Source organism: Rutilus rutilus (genome assembly GCF_951802725.1).
Source record: "Rutilus rutilus genome assembly, chromosome: 25".
NCBI classification, from domain to species: Eukaryota; Metazoa; Chordata; class Actinopteri; order Cypriniformes; family Leuciscidae; genus Rutilus; species Rutilus rutilus.
This window is the reverse complement of record NC_140229.1, coordinates 17,033,423-17,046,859: the sequence shown is the minus strand read 5'-3', so window position 1 is coordinate 17,046,859 and position 13,437 is coordinate 17,033,423. Positions and strand designations below refer to the sequence as shown.

The window sequence follows — 13,437 nt, the reverse complement described above, 5'->3', positions numbered from 1 at the left end:
ATAAAATGATGTAAGAAAAAATAAACAATGAAGAACTGCACTGCAGTGTTTCAGAGTTTATGTAGATTTCTGTTATTTAGTTTGCTCAAGCAACGTTCATTCAACGTTCAGTGCAGCATGTTTCATAAAACACAACTGAAAACCTGGTTTCACGCTTCTGACTTTGCACAGGCAAACTAAGGTTTGCATGCATACAGTGTGTAACCATGGTTACACTGCTGTATAACAGAGGCGATTTAATTGACTTGACTTTTAATGGAGAGATAAGCTGGAACCAGGAGAGAACAGAGCGGAACAGCACCGCATGTGTATGAGAGCAGAGTCCACCTGACTGCAGTGTCCCAGAGGTGTGTTTGAGTCTATGTGAGCTTGAACAGAAGTAGCCACGCTGACACACACTCACACACAGACGCAGAGGCATTCAGCACTTTTCAAGGGTCACACACGCACATTGGCACACACTTGGACGCACTTGTTTCAGAAACACCTGGACCGAACTCTCCCTAGAGATAGTAGTCAGCTCTCTTTCTACCATAGTCCTCTCTCGTTTGCTGTCCTTCCTGTCCTTTTCTTTACACACAAGAACAAACACACAAATAGAAACATTTAGCTATGAACACACCCCTTCTTTTTCCCTTTCTTTCTCTTTCTTTCAAGGACTAAACATTACTTGCAGCTGGCCTGACACACACACACATATATACTGTGTGTGTGTGTGTGCATACTGCCAATAGATACACAGACACGCTGCTGTGAGCATGTAAGATATGCTGCTGCTGCAAGAATAGTCATGTAAACCCTGTAGCAGATCTAAGCAGGTGGAGCTGGGGGAGGTGGAGGGACTATTAAAATGTTGAGCAAGCAATCTCATTGGCTACAGGATCAGCATACACCAATCAGCTTGTGCCATGCGATAATGATGTGATTGCTTACAGACAGCATTTAAAGGACCAGTCAGTCTGCGCTATCTAGAGTTTCATGACTGAATTATTCATTTACATAATATCACAAATAAATTGCAAGGTTTTTAATTTACATTAATAGTAATAATAATAAATTATTCCTACTGATGCTTCTCACGAATTAGGCAAAAACATGTTGCTGTAATGTATAGTTTTGGTTTTTGTTTCATGTAGGGATGGCGAAAACTAAACATTTTCTTGACCGACCACCGAGCCTCATTAGCCGGTTGAAACCGGTTAACCGATTAGTTTAAAATATGCTATGCTATTTGAAATAACAGCCATTTCGAGCCGCGCCTGCAATTTCGCAACTCTGTCGCATCTCTCTGCCGCTCTGCCTCCCGCTCACACACACACTGCCGCCCTTCCACTCACGTCACTTTTTTTAAATCCCCTACAGCGCGAAACATGAGTCCCGCAAACGCAGCGCCGAGGAGCTTGTATGTAATCGGAGGACAAATGGCTCCTTAGTTTCGAAATGGTTTGGGTACAAGGTGATCGCGTTGAAAATAAAGGCGTTTGTCTAGCGTTAGAAGCTCATTTGAAACATTGCCGCGGCTCATTTAAGAAAAAAGGGGCAGCATGTCTTTTTCAATCATTCCGCATATCTTTTGGGTAATAGTCTCTGAGCGCTGTTTGTCACATTTCCTACCAGCTAGCATAGATGACACGGTAGGTTGGCTTTGGCTACCTTTCTCACCCGAAGAGGCTTGCGGGTGTCGCGTTTTCAGGTGATACATCATAGATGATGTGCTACTACTGTATTTAAGCACTGTATCACTCAAGTTGCAACTTACATCTGTGTCATTCTTTTTGGTGAAATGGTCCCACACATTACTTTTCTTTGCACGCTTCATCCTGTCATCTGCCCTGGCTCTAACCTCGAGTGTTTTAGCCTGTAGCCTTTACTTTTCGCAAACGTTGTGAGCGCGCGAACCCAAACGCTGTGACCTCGCGCCAAATGTTTTTATTGGTTTATTAAGTACAAACAGGCGAGTTATGAAAAATTGAGTGTGAGGGATTTGTTCACTTCACACAAAAAGATCTTGGAATGAGATGGCTAACTGTAGTAGCGTTTAGTCCACTGTCTATAATAGCCTAATTTAGAGATCACTTTTGATCGACAACTTTGATCGGTTAACGTTGATACGGTCAACCATCGGTCAAACGGTCATCGGTTAACATCCCTAGTTTCATGTTTCCTGGTTTGCCATATGCTCCCCTTTGTCATGTGATTCCCTTGTCCTCATGTGATCATATCATGTGCTTCCCAAGTCTCATGTGTTATGTTAGGCTTGCTCGGCTTGAAACGGCGCTGCACAGACCGATCGGTGAATGACATCAAAGTACCGCGAGAGCGATTAGAAAGCAGACGGCTCCGTATGCTTTTGAATCGCTCTTGCGGTACTTTGATGTCATAAACCGATCGGTCTGTGCAGCGCCGGTTCAAGTCGAACAAGCATGTTGTCATTGATTCATCGTCTTGATTGTTCATGTTCACAGGTGTGTCTTGTAGTCATCAGTCCTCTTGTGTATTTCAGCCACCATCTTTGCCATGTTACTTTGTCTAGTATTGTTCCTGTAACCATTGTCAGTAAGTTTCAAGTCAAGTCAAGTCAGTTGTTTATTTTGTATCTGTTCACGTTGGAAGTTAATAAATACTGCACTTGGGTTCTATCAATCTCGCCTACAGTGGACTATGTTACAGTCGGACACATTTATCTTGGTGAGCACAACTCAATATTGGTTACATTAAAGAATGAAGTAATGGCTGAGGACAGACTGAAGTAATGGCTGAGGACATCACCGAAAGTACAAGTTAGTGTCATGATTCCTGTCTTGTGTTCCCCTTGTCTTGTGTGGACTTTTATGGTATTTCCCTGTTCTGCGCCATGTTTTTGCCAATCTCCCCTTATATATACCCAAGTGTTTCTCATGTTCTTTGTCTGGTGTTGTCCTTAGTGGATGTTTCGTGTGAGTTGTTTTCAGTTCTGTTTTACCCCTTGTTTGGATTTACTCTAGTTTTTGCCTGTCTCCTGTGGCTTGGATGTTTTTGTGTTATTTTGTTAATAAACTGCCATTCTGCACTTGGATCCTCCTCTTCCTTGTTTGGATCCAACATATGGAGTGTTCTGTGCCATGTTTGTCAACTGAGCCAGATCGATAAAGTCCGATAGTCAGAGACACATAAGTCTCACTGCTGGATCCATATGTTGGATCCAAACAAGTTAGAGGAGGATCCAAGTGCAGTATGACATCCACTAAGGACAACACCAGACAAAGAACATGAGAAACACTTGGGTATATATAAGGGGAGATTGGCAAAAACATGGCGCAGAACAGGGAAATAACATAAAAGTCCACACAAGACAAGGGGAACACAAGATAGGAATCATGACAGTTAGCTACCATTCAGGGACATATTTCATAAAATTTGTTAAAATTACAAACAAAAATACATCCATCCTTTACTAAAGTAGGAATAAGTTCATATGAGACTCAGTTGCCTCGCTGCGTTATCCACCGAGACTAAAGACTAAGAAACAGCTGTTAAAATGCTGCCTATCCAGATGTCTGCAGAAGCCAGATGTAAAACTCACTGGAGTGAAGACAGAGACTCTGTCTGGTCGGCAGCAGTTCTTTCTCTCCCCTGCAGAGTGAACATAAACGTCTACTACAATACTCGGTATCTTACGTTATCTCTCTCTGTCTTGCCCTTACTTTCTCTCTCTCTAACAGCAGATCGAAGCAGACAGGGCACGTCTCCATCTTTAATTTTTAAATCACTCGTCCCGTTTTACGTAATCTACTTCCTCCTGCAGTTTATTTTTATCCCCAGCATCCCAATCCATCTCTCTTGCACTCTTCCTCTCCATTTCTCTCCTCCTTTACCCATCATTCCTCCATTTTCATGACACTTCCCCACATTTTCTCATCTCTTTCCCTCTTTCTCTGCTCTTTGTTTCTCCATATCCATCATTTCCTTCTCTCTTGTCATATGCGTGCTGACCCACGGCATGAGGCCTTGCGTCGGGTCGATGTTGCACAACTCTTACAGAGACGATCGTTGTTGGCTCAGATTTGCTCGCTGAGAGTTTACGAGCCACTGAAACAAACATTACGAATCATTTAGTAATGAGATCAGTGCATTATATCAGAACGGCAGCAGAATAAGTGGCGTTCACGCTGATAGCGATTTTATCCCTGCTAGGCACTGTACTATCGCTTGTAAGCTTTCTAGCAATACCTCAGGAATGACAGAGCATGTGCTTTTGGTAAAAGTGGGTCCCCAATTTGCAGTTTGTTTGCAACGAGTAGCTTACAATCAGTGTTAATAACTTTAAACCAATAGACTGACATTATTATTATAATCATTACCAAGTTGCATTGAAAATGAAGGACTTTACTCTGGTAGCTTTGTTACCTCGTATCATTGTCAATGTGAATGTCCTTTACCTGGGACTAGTGATGGGGACGAGACCGCCTATGCCGAGTCCGAGTCAAGACCGAGTCTTTGAAGGGTCGAGTCCGAGTCGAGACCGAGTCCGTTGGTTTTCAAATTCAGTCGAGTCCGAGTCAAGACCGAGTCTTTGAGGAAGCAAGTCCGAGTCGAGACCGAGTCTTTAGGAGTCGAGACCAAGACCATAAAAACATGTCAGTTTTCATATTCATGATTTAATATCACCCCAGTTAATAATCAACAGTTAGGCCTACAGACTAAGCTAGATTGGGAATTGTTTAGAGGAGCAGTCTTAACGTCTTAATATGGACTATGCTTTTACTATCATTAAAAAAATCCCTACATGCATCATCTTCTGCCTATTTTTCTAAACTGCTTCAACAGTGCTGCTCTGTCATCAACATGTTAAGCCCACCCTGACTTTTTTAATCATAGTTAGGACATGCAGAGCAAATAAAAAATTTCTAGTGGTATGTATTCTAGTGGACTAGTGATGGGGACAAGACCGCCTATTCCGAGTCCGAGTCAAGACCGAGTCTTTGAAGGGTTGAGTCCGAGTCAAGACCGAGTCTTTGAAGGGTTGAGTCCGAGTCAAGACCGAGTCTTTGAAGGGTTGAGTCCGAGTCAAGACCGAGTCTTTGAAGGAACAAGTCCGAGTCGAGTCCGAGAAAGCAGAAATCGGTCTCGAGACCGGACTCGAGTACTACATCACTACCTGGGACTTTGTGTGTGGGGGAACACTAAAATATGCAAATCAATGATTGCAAATCAGAAACTGGGTCATTTTTTTACATTTTATTTTGTGATTTTCGTGAAACTGAAGTTAAGCACGCATGAGAGAAGAGTGGGCGACTCTTTACCCCTCTAGGTGTATATGTGACCTCTAATAGGAGGGAAGCATTATGCTTATAATGAACTTTAAAGGTTTTTTGGAGGAGGTACATTCATTAAATGGACAACGTGCTGGACCAAACAAGACTGCCGCTTACAGGAACTAAAATGAATATGACATCTATGATACTGCATCAAAACAATTCTGTGCATGACTTTGATTATAGGCACATTTTTATTTTCAGCAAGGCTCATTTGAGAAGATATACATATATAGCATCTGTGCTAAGGTTGCGCAGATGGTTTCCAAGGAGATAAATATGGTGTGTGTTAGGCAGGCCCTGAAAATATTGATGTTCTTCCTACATATATGTGATTTAATCTTTTTTTTATGATTTTAAAAGTATATTTTATAAACTCATCTTCACTAACAGTATAGTTATGCAGTTATGTCCACATTCAAATTCCATAAATTACAAGATCAAAATTGGACAATAGAGATATCTGACACAAGTCAAACATGCAGTGAATGTTAGGAAGCTATTGGGTTACATAAGAAAAGCATGGATGCTCATTGAACTGGACAGAGAGGAATTTAGTTATCAAGATTAGTTGACTTATTTTATATCAATATGCACAGCTGTGGATAAAAGTTGCTTACAACTGCACAGCATCACTGCCTGGCATTGCAGAGGTTTGGTGGGAGATAATGTGTAAAATGCTGCCCTCTTTTGGTTCATGGAAGTACTATCTATGTACACCTGTTAAAGGGATAGTTAACCCCAAAACCATAATTTACTCACCCTCATTTTGTTCCAAACCTATATGAGTTTCTTTGTTCTGTTGAACACAAAAGAAGATATTTTGAAGAATGTTGGAAACGAAACAGTTGTGGGGTACCATTGACTTCCATGTCATTTGTTTTCCTACTATGGTCAATGGCTACCGTCAACTGTTTGGTTACCAACATTCTTTAAAACATCTTATTTTGTGTTCAACAGAACAAAGAAACTCATACAGGTTTGGAACAACATGAGGGTGAGTAAATGATGAATGATTTAAAATTTTTGGGTGAACTATCCCTTTAAATTAACCATGAAATCAATATTGACAAATCTCAGAGCACATCTTTCGTTTCTTTTTTTATGACGGTTTAGAATAACCCAGGTTTTCTATTTTAAATGTGAAATGCACTTTTGTTTACTTACACTCCTTAGAGCATTTCACACTTGAAATAGTTAACCCTGGGTCATCCCCGGTATACAGAATCCTGGGTTATCTTCCTTCATGTTTCACACTGCTCATAATTTACCTAGGGTAAATTCAGTGTCAGTGTCATTGATTGGACGAACGAAGCACGCAACCTTTTAGAGCAACGATAATCTGGGGCAGTGTAAAAAGCCTTATTTTTGAGTTACATAGGCTATTGAGCTAAACTATGCAATATTTTTTCTTCTAAATTAACAAAATGTAAATAATGACTGAGTACATCATAAATCCATCTTCCAATCCGTGTTTTTGCCTCACCCTCATAAAATTAAGCCTTTAATAATTATTTATGTTTTAGAGCTGTCAAGACCAGGGACGGGTTTCGCGGGAAAATGCATAGGCCACTTCCGTCATTCATCCTTGTTTACCTCATATCCATAAATATAGGCTACTAATATGCAGTGGAAGGTCCTAATGGCTTGAAAAGCCACAACAAATTAACCTCGAACTAAAACGTGTTTTCCAGCCAAAAAGGAAAGCAATAGTGCTCCTAATAAAAAAAACAAACAAAAAAAAACAATAGAACACTGGCATGGAGTTTCAGGAATAATTGCAAATCATCACATTTTCTGTGCATTGACAGAGTTCACAAAACAGTGTTTATGCATAAAGCCATCAGATTCACCAGCACAAAATAGAAGAGTATAAGCAAAACTCACCAAACAACCAAAATAATGTACCTCCGCAACTAACTTGTAGTTTTATGCTTCAACCGCTAGAGGGCGGTTAGCCTAGCCATTAATGTCTGACAGCTTTGGTTTGGTTTCTTTGGTCCCATCGTAACCACAAGAGGGCAGTATATATCCAACATAAAAGCACTTGAGGAAAATCCCTGCACTAAAATGATTTAATGCTCTTCTGTAAGCATTCAGAGGGTGGCTGGTAAAATTAGATATGGCAAAAGGAAAATACATCTGCAGCCAACAGGCTCAACAAATTGCCTACAAGGCAAAAACATGTGTAACAGCTATTCATCAAGAAACTGACTACAAGTTAGAAACCTGAAAAACACAGTTTAGGCACTGCACAATTGAATAATAGAGCCTGTACGTTTATTCTCCATGGCATAAACAGCATGCCATGTCGGCTATTTGCAGCATTTGTAATCTTAATCATATCACACTCACAAATCATACTGCAGTCCTTGCGCGGGCACGAGGGACTGTTTACATACAGTGGACAGCAGGCCTGGAGCAGAAGCTGACTGTGAACTGTGGGTATATGAGGGGGCATGGGCTGATGATCCACCCCAGGCAGGAACTCACATACTGTGAGCTGCAGCTGCCGCTGTCGAGCAACTGATCCATTAGCTTTGAAAATACCATATAATGAGATGAATAACCTCATTTTAACAATATTAAGCTGGTATGGCGCATTTTCTCTGTTCTTTCTGTCCTGTTGTTAGTATTACAGTGCAGAGTAGCCTTTGGCTTATATATATACTCAGAGGAAAATTCGACTGCAAACTAAATGGTTGCTCTTTCAAAGCTTGTTTCATTTAAATATCGATTTCGGCTCAGATATTTCATCTAATCCTATGGAGGAATACAAATAGAAACAAATGAGACAATTCACAGACAGAAGGAGTGTAGTGTTATAAAAGTAATGTGAATAGCATTTGTTTTCTGAGAAATTCATAATAAGGTCATATTGGGATCTCTGAATTTTGATTAATGTGAGTCACAACATTGTGACATTGTTGAGATCTTGGCATAAGCTAAATTACTTTTTCACAGTTGAAAAAATAAACATTTATTTTTTTTTTACTTTCCCACTGACCAACCAATAAAATATAACTTGGTCACATACCCTGAGCTGCTGCTGTTACATTAAAACTAATGTAAGACTGGAGAAACTGGAAGAACTGGAAGAGAGGGCTACTCTCATTAACATTTGAACTCTCTTGCTATATTACCATCCCCATTCGAGACACAATCACACTTGAGTTGATCACCTCCCAATTTACACATCATTCCCTTCACCCATCCCTACCTGAATTCACCCAAAAATCTATATGGTTTAATATGAACAATTATCATTCAGTATTATACATGTTTGGTATCATTTGAAATGTCTCAGTGCGACTGGTACAAAGGTCTCATTCCCACAGAAGTAAACCAAAAAGGTAATAAGGTGTGAAGAGTTTAGAGATATCTTGTTAACTGCTGTGGGTGTGTTCCCATGTAAATCAACCTCTGTCCCAGTAAATCTGGGACGGTGATTAATGCAAATTCCCACTGTGAACTCATCTTTACATTTGAAAAGAGGTTTCTGCCTTGGTCTGAGTATTTAGGGAGATGCTGAAGAAGGCTCATGGCGATTTGTAACTCAACTTAGCCTGTGATGCAGAGAGTGGCCAAGAATCTCAGCATCATGTATTTTCTAATGTCAGGTTTGCATCTTTTCTCTTTATTCCAGAGCATTTGATGTTTTGTATTTATTATCTTTGAACTGATTATGAAATTGGCATGATACATTTACCTGACATGATAAATTGTTACATTTGATTTTATTCTGACTTGCTCTGAAATTGTTTTCCAAAGTAGATTAAACGGATTCGTATGTTACCTCAAATCTGTGTCAGATTAGTGACGACTAATATTTGGCGCTAATTCAAGTGTACTTGGTTTTGCAAAGACAAGAAGGGAATTTCCGTTTAGGGCAGCAAATGCTATTTGACCAACCTAAATTTGGGTGTGTCTTACCTCTGTTTTAATTTAATGTTACTTTAGATAAGTGTACGTGAGAAATCACGGCATGGCCAGTCCAAAGCTATTATAAGAGAAGTAAAATTGGTCGACTTATATCTGTAGTAGTGGCCATACCTCTACTGAAGTAAACGTTACTTTAAATTCAAGTGTATGCAAAAACCATGGGGGCTATATCAAAGTATCTTTGATTGTGTAAGCGTGAATGCAACCATCTCAGGTATACAGTATAGCCAATTACCTCTGTTTAGTGACCGAAGCTGGCGAGTTTGTGACAGTGAGACCCGCGTAAAACAGAAGGCGTGAGGACCTCAAAAGTGACATAGTTTCCTAATCTGAGCAGGTAAAATATAATTAAAGAGTTAAAAAGAATTATCAAACATGAAATAACGAAGTAATACATATGAGAAAATGTATTTCATTTCATCTTGTTGTGTTGCGTAAAAGGAAAGACAGTAACGCGCAAAGACCTTCGCCCGTATTATTGGAAAACCGCCATTGGACCGATAATCGGGCTTACACTAAGCAATAGTGAATAACAGAGGAAGAATCTAGAACCAGCTCTCTTGTCTCTGTACTCTTTTATCTGGTGTTGTTTGATAAACATAGCGAATACAAAAATCTGATTGACTGTTTGAAAACATGCAAATACTGTTTAACTTTATTGTCTGTGACGAGCAGAAGACAAATTATATGCAAAAATAGGACCTAATTTTCGTGCCAAACGTGTTGGTGTGAATAAGAAAAGTTAAAAGGACACTTAAAAGGTTCTTTCAGGTGATTCAGAACCGTTTATGGGTTCCCATCATGGGACCATTTTATAGATTTAGCTTTAGTTAAATCATTTAAATACATTTTTAACATTAAATACATTTTTATTAATTAAACAGCTCGAAAACGTACTTATCAGTAGAACATTTTTAAATAACCTGTTTAACATGAAAGTATTTTGCAATCATTTAATGAAAAAAAAATGATTGCAAATGATTGCATTTTACTTCTTTATGGAAGTAAAATGAGTTGTTAACACTTTTTCATGCTGACTTAAAGAAAAAGTCTCAATTTGTTTGCCGTTTAATCTCACTGCTGTCTAAGAGAAACGGCCAAGAAAAAATAAAGAGATCTCCTTTGTGATTTCTCTTTCCTAGAAAACCAGTATCTGATCTTGAACTATGAACACACAGATCAATCCTGTGTCCTACCTCACCTGCCTCAGATCCTCCACTGCACCAGCAGTTTCCTCTGACAGCAGAAGCTAGACACGCAGGGCGGGTGGAAACGGGGATGATGGGGAAGAAGATTAAGGAGAAGTAGAAGAAAGGGATGGGCAGATGAAAGGACACAGAATGATGTGCAAGCACGTTGCTGAGACATGTTTTAGCTCTTGACAGAACAAGAGTTTCTCTTTCTCATCAACATTTCCTTCTATCGCTTTGTCTTATATTCTGCTTCACTTTCATTCCCTTCTATCCGGCTGTCAGACATTTTCCTCCGCACACGGAGTAGAAGAGAGATTTGTGCAAAGATGAAGGGCGCAAAGCCTCGTCCTCACAATTCCTCGTCATCCTCACATCAACCCTGTTCTTTCTAACCTCATCTAAGCCTTTTTTCTGTATTCGTTCTCCCTCCCGAGGACATGCGTTTATCCAGTGGTTTTTCCAGTTCAAGGATTTGATGCTCTTAAATCTCTCTTTTTAAGAGCCAGAATGCTTGTATTTTAATTGCGGGGTGTAATTGAATCCCTAGTCTTTTCCCTCTGTGTGTGAAAGAGTCAATATGGAGTGCTGAACTGAAAGATGTTAATGTTTAAGTGGCCCAGATAGATAAGAGTCCAGCATGTTCTAGAGAGCGAGTGAGAGAGCTTCGGTTAAAGTGATTATTTTAATCCTCACACTGTGATACTCTAACCACTGATAAAGTGAGAAATCCAATGGTTCAAATCAAATGTACATTTCCAAAATCCACTATAGAAATGGAAAAGGACTGCATATTTAATCAAAATATCAAAATATGTAGACAGATATATCAAACAATGCAATAATAAATAATATTCAATATTTTATTTAACAAACAAATCTAGTGTTCAAAGATTTGGGGTTAGTAAGTTCTTTGTTTTTTGAAAGAATCATGGTTTCCAAAAAAAATAAAAAAAAAAATTAAGCAGGACATAACATTGATAATAATAATAAATGTTTTTTTTTGTTTTTTTGAGCATCAAACCAAATCATGTGACACTGGAGCAATGGTGGCTGAAAATTCAGCTTTGATATCATATAGGTCTAATATATAAAAAAAACTGTTATTTGAAATTTTTATATTATTTCACAATATTACTGTTTTTCTGTATTTTTGACTAATTAAATGCAGCCTGGGTGAGCATAATGGACTTCTTTAAAAAATTACCCCAAACTTTTGATTGGTACTGTATATCCAACCACATAATCTTAATAGGACTGCTGTACTATAAGTCATACTATATGCATAATTAAAAAATCAACACCAAGTAATAAAAACATTAAGTCACCCCATCCAGTAATAAAACGTGTTAAAATCTCCATTAGAGATCAAAGTATTCTCTAATATGACTCTTTTCAATAGCAAATTATTCTCAATGTTTCACAGTATGTGTCTTCAAGAGCTGTATAGTCCCAAACCACCGACATATTTAACATGTATGAATAGTATTAACATTTCTAATTTTAACGGTAAAATATCTTAAAGGGGTGGTTGATTATGATTTTACTTTTTTAAATGTTGCTGTTTGAGCATAAACAACATCTGCAAAGTTACAACGCTCAAAGTGCAAAGCAAAGGAAGATATTAGCTTTTGAAGAAATCGTTTTTTAAGGACTACAATAAATGGCTGGTAGGGAGCTTCTTCACGGGTTAGTGAAATCACTAACCCTCAAATTTACACAAACCCTGACACCGGGAACGTGATTTATAGATTATCATGACAGAATATGCTAATCAATGACTAGAAGATAGTTAACTTCACATCAGCTACATAAATTCATCAACTAACCATTCAGAAATGTCCTGTTGCATTCTACATGTCACTTCTTCTTGAGTCTTTCCATCTTTGTACGACCTCGGTTTGAACATAAAAGGCTAAATGTTTTTTCAATTTTCAGTGCGTGTCCATGTGAGGTTATCGGAGCTGCTAACCCACACACACGAGCTCTTGAAGCTCCGCCCTCTGTGCGGGGAGCAGCAGCTCCTTTGCATTTAAAGGGACACACACAAAAACGGCGTGTTTTTGCTCACCCTCAGAAAGTGACAATGGCATGATTGGACATGTTTTGTCTTGCCAATTTACTCATTCAAACGATTTTAAATGTGGAAGAAGAGGCAGAAATCGGGACTCGATTTCGCACGCAGACAGAGAGAGAGAGAGAGAGAGAGAGAGAGAGAGAGAGAGAGAGAGAGAGAGACGTGTTTCAGACAGCGCTCGAACAATAAAATGAGTTCCTCTTTCGTGTTTACTTGAGCTTGAACGGAAACATACACACCCATCTCAGCAAGTATTCTCTCGGTTATGTCGTAGGTGAACAGTTGAGAAAGAAACTGGATGTGTATCAGTATATTCGGTCGGTGCATTCGTTCTTAAAGTGACAGCAGCTTAATATTCCTGATGTTGTCTGTCATTATTGTTAAAATACAGCTTTGACAAAGATTAACCTATGTTTAATTTCTACTGTGAACAAATATTGTTAGAAGATAGAAGATAATGAGGAGAGCAGTCAGGAGGAATGTGATGACGACAGCTTGTAGGATAAGCGTGCCACGTAAAATGCTCCCTTGAGAACCAGACCAAAAAAGTTATGTGATCCCCATATAAATAAGCTATTTGTAGGCTGATTTCACCAAAAAGCATGAACACTGTGGCACTATCAAAACAAGAGCATCCTGACCAGCCCGACAACATCAGCACTGGCTTAACCAATGGTGTGAATTTGAGGCAGGGCAATCTGTTTGACCGACCAATAGAAGACAAGGAATGTTTAGGAAACCTGTTTGGAAAACAGTACACTGTAAAAAATTTGTAACACTCCCAAATCAAAAATTTCAATTGACCGATAACATCTAAATTTTTCAATTGGCCCAAGTGAAATTCTGTAAATTCTAAAATTAAATGTACAGATTTTCACTTGGGCCAATTGAAAAATTTAGATGTTATCGGTCAATTGAAATTTTTGATTTGGGA

At 39.0% G+C, this 13,437-nt stretch overlaps 1 protein-coding gene across 1 annotated transcript in view; it reads left to right on the top strand.

The window, feature by feature from the left end:
• The window catches only part of kcnip1b (Kv channel interacting protein 1 b), a 43,809-nt gene that overhangs the window by 7,796 nt on the left and 22,576 nt on the right, over nt 1-13,437 (top strand). The gene's annotated exons all lie outside the window — the stretch shown is intronic.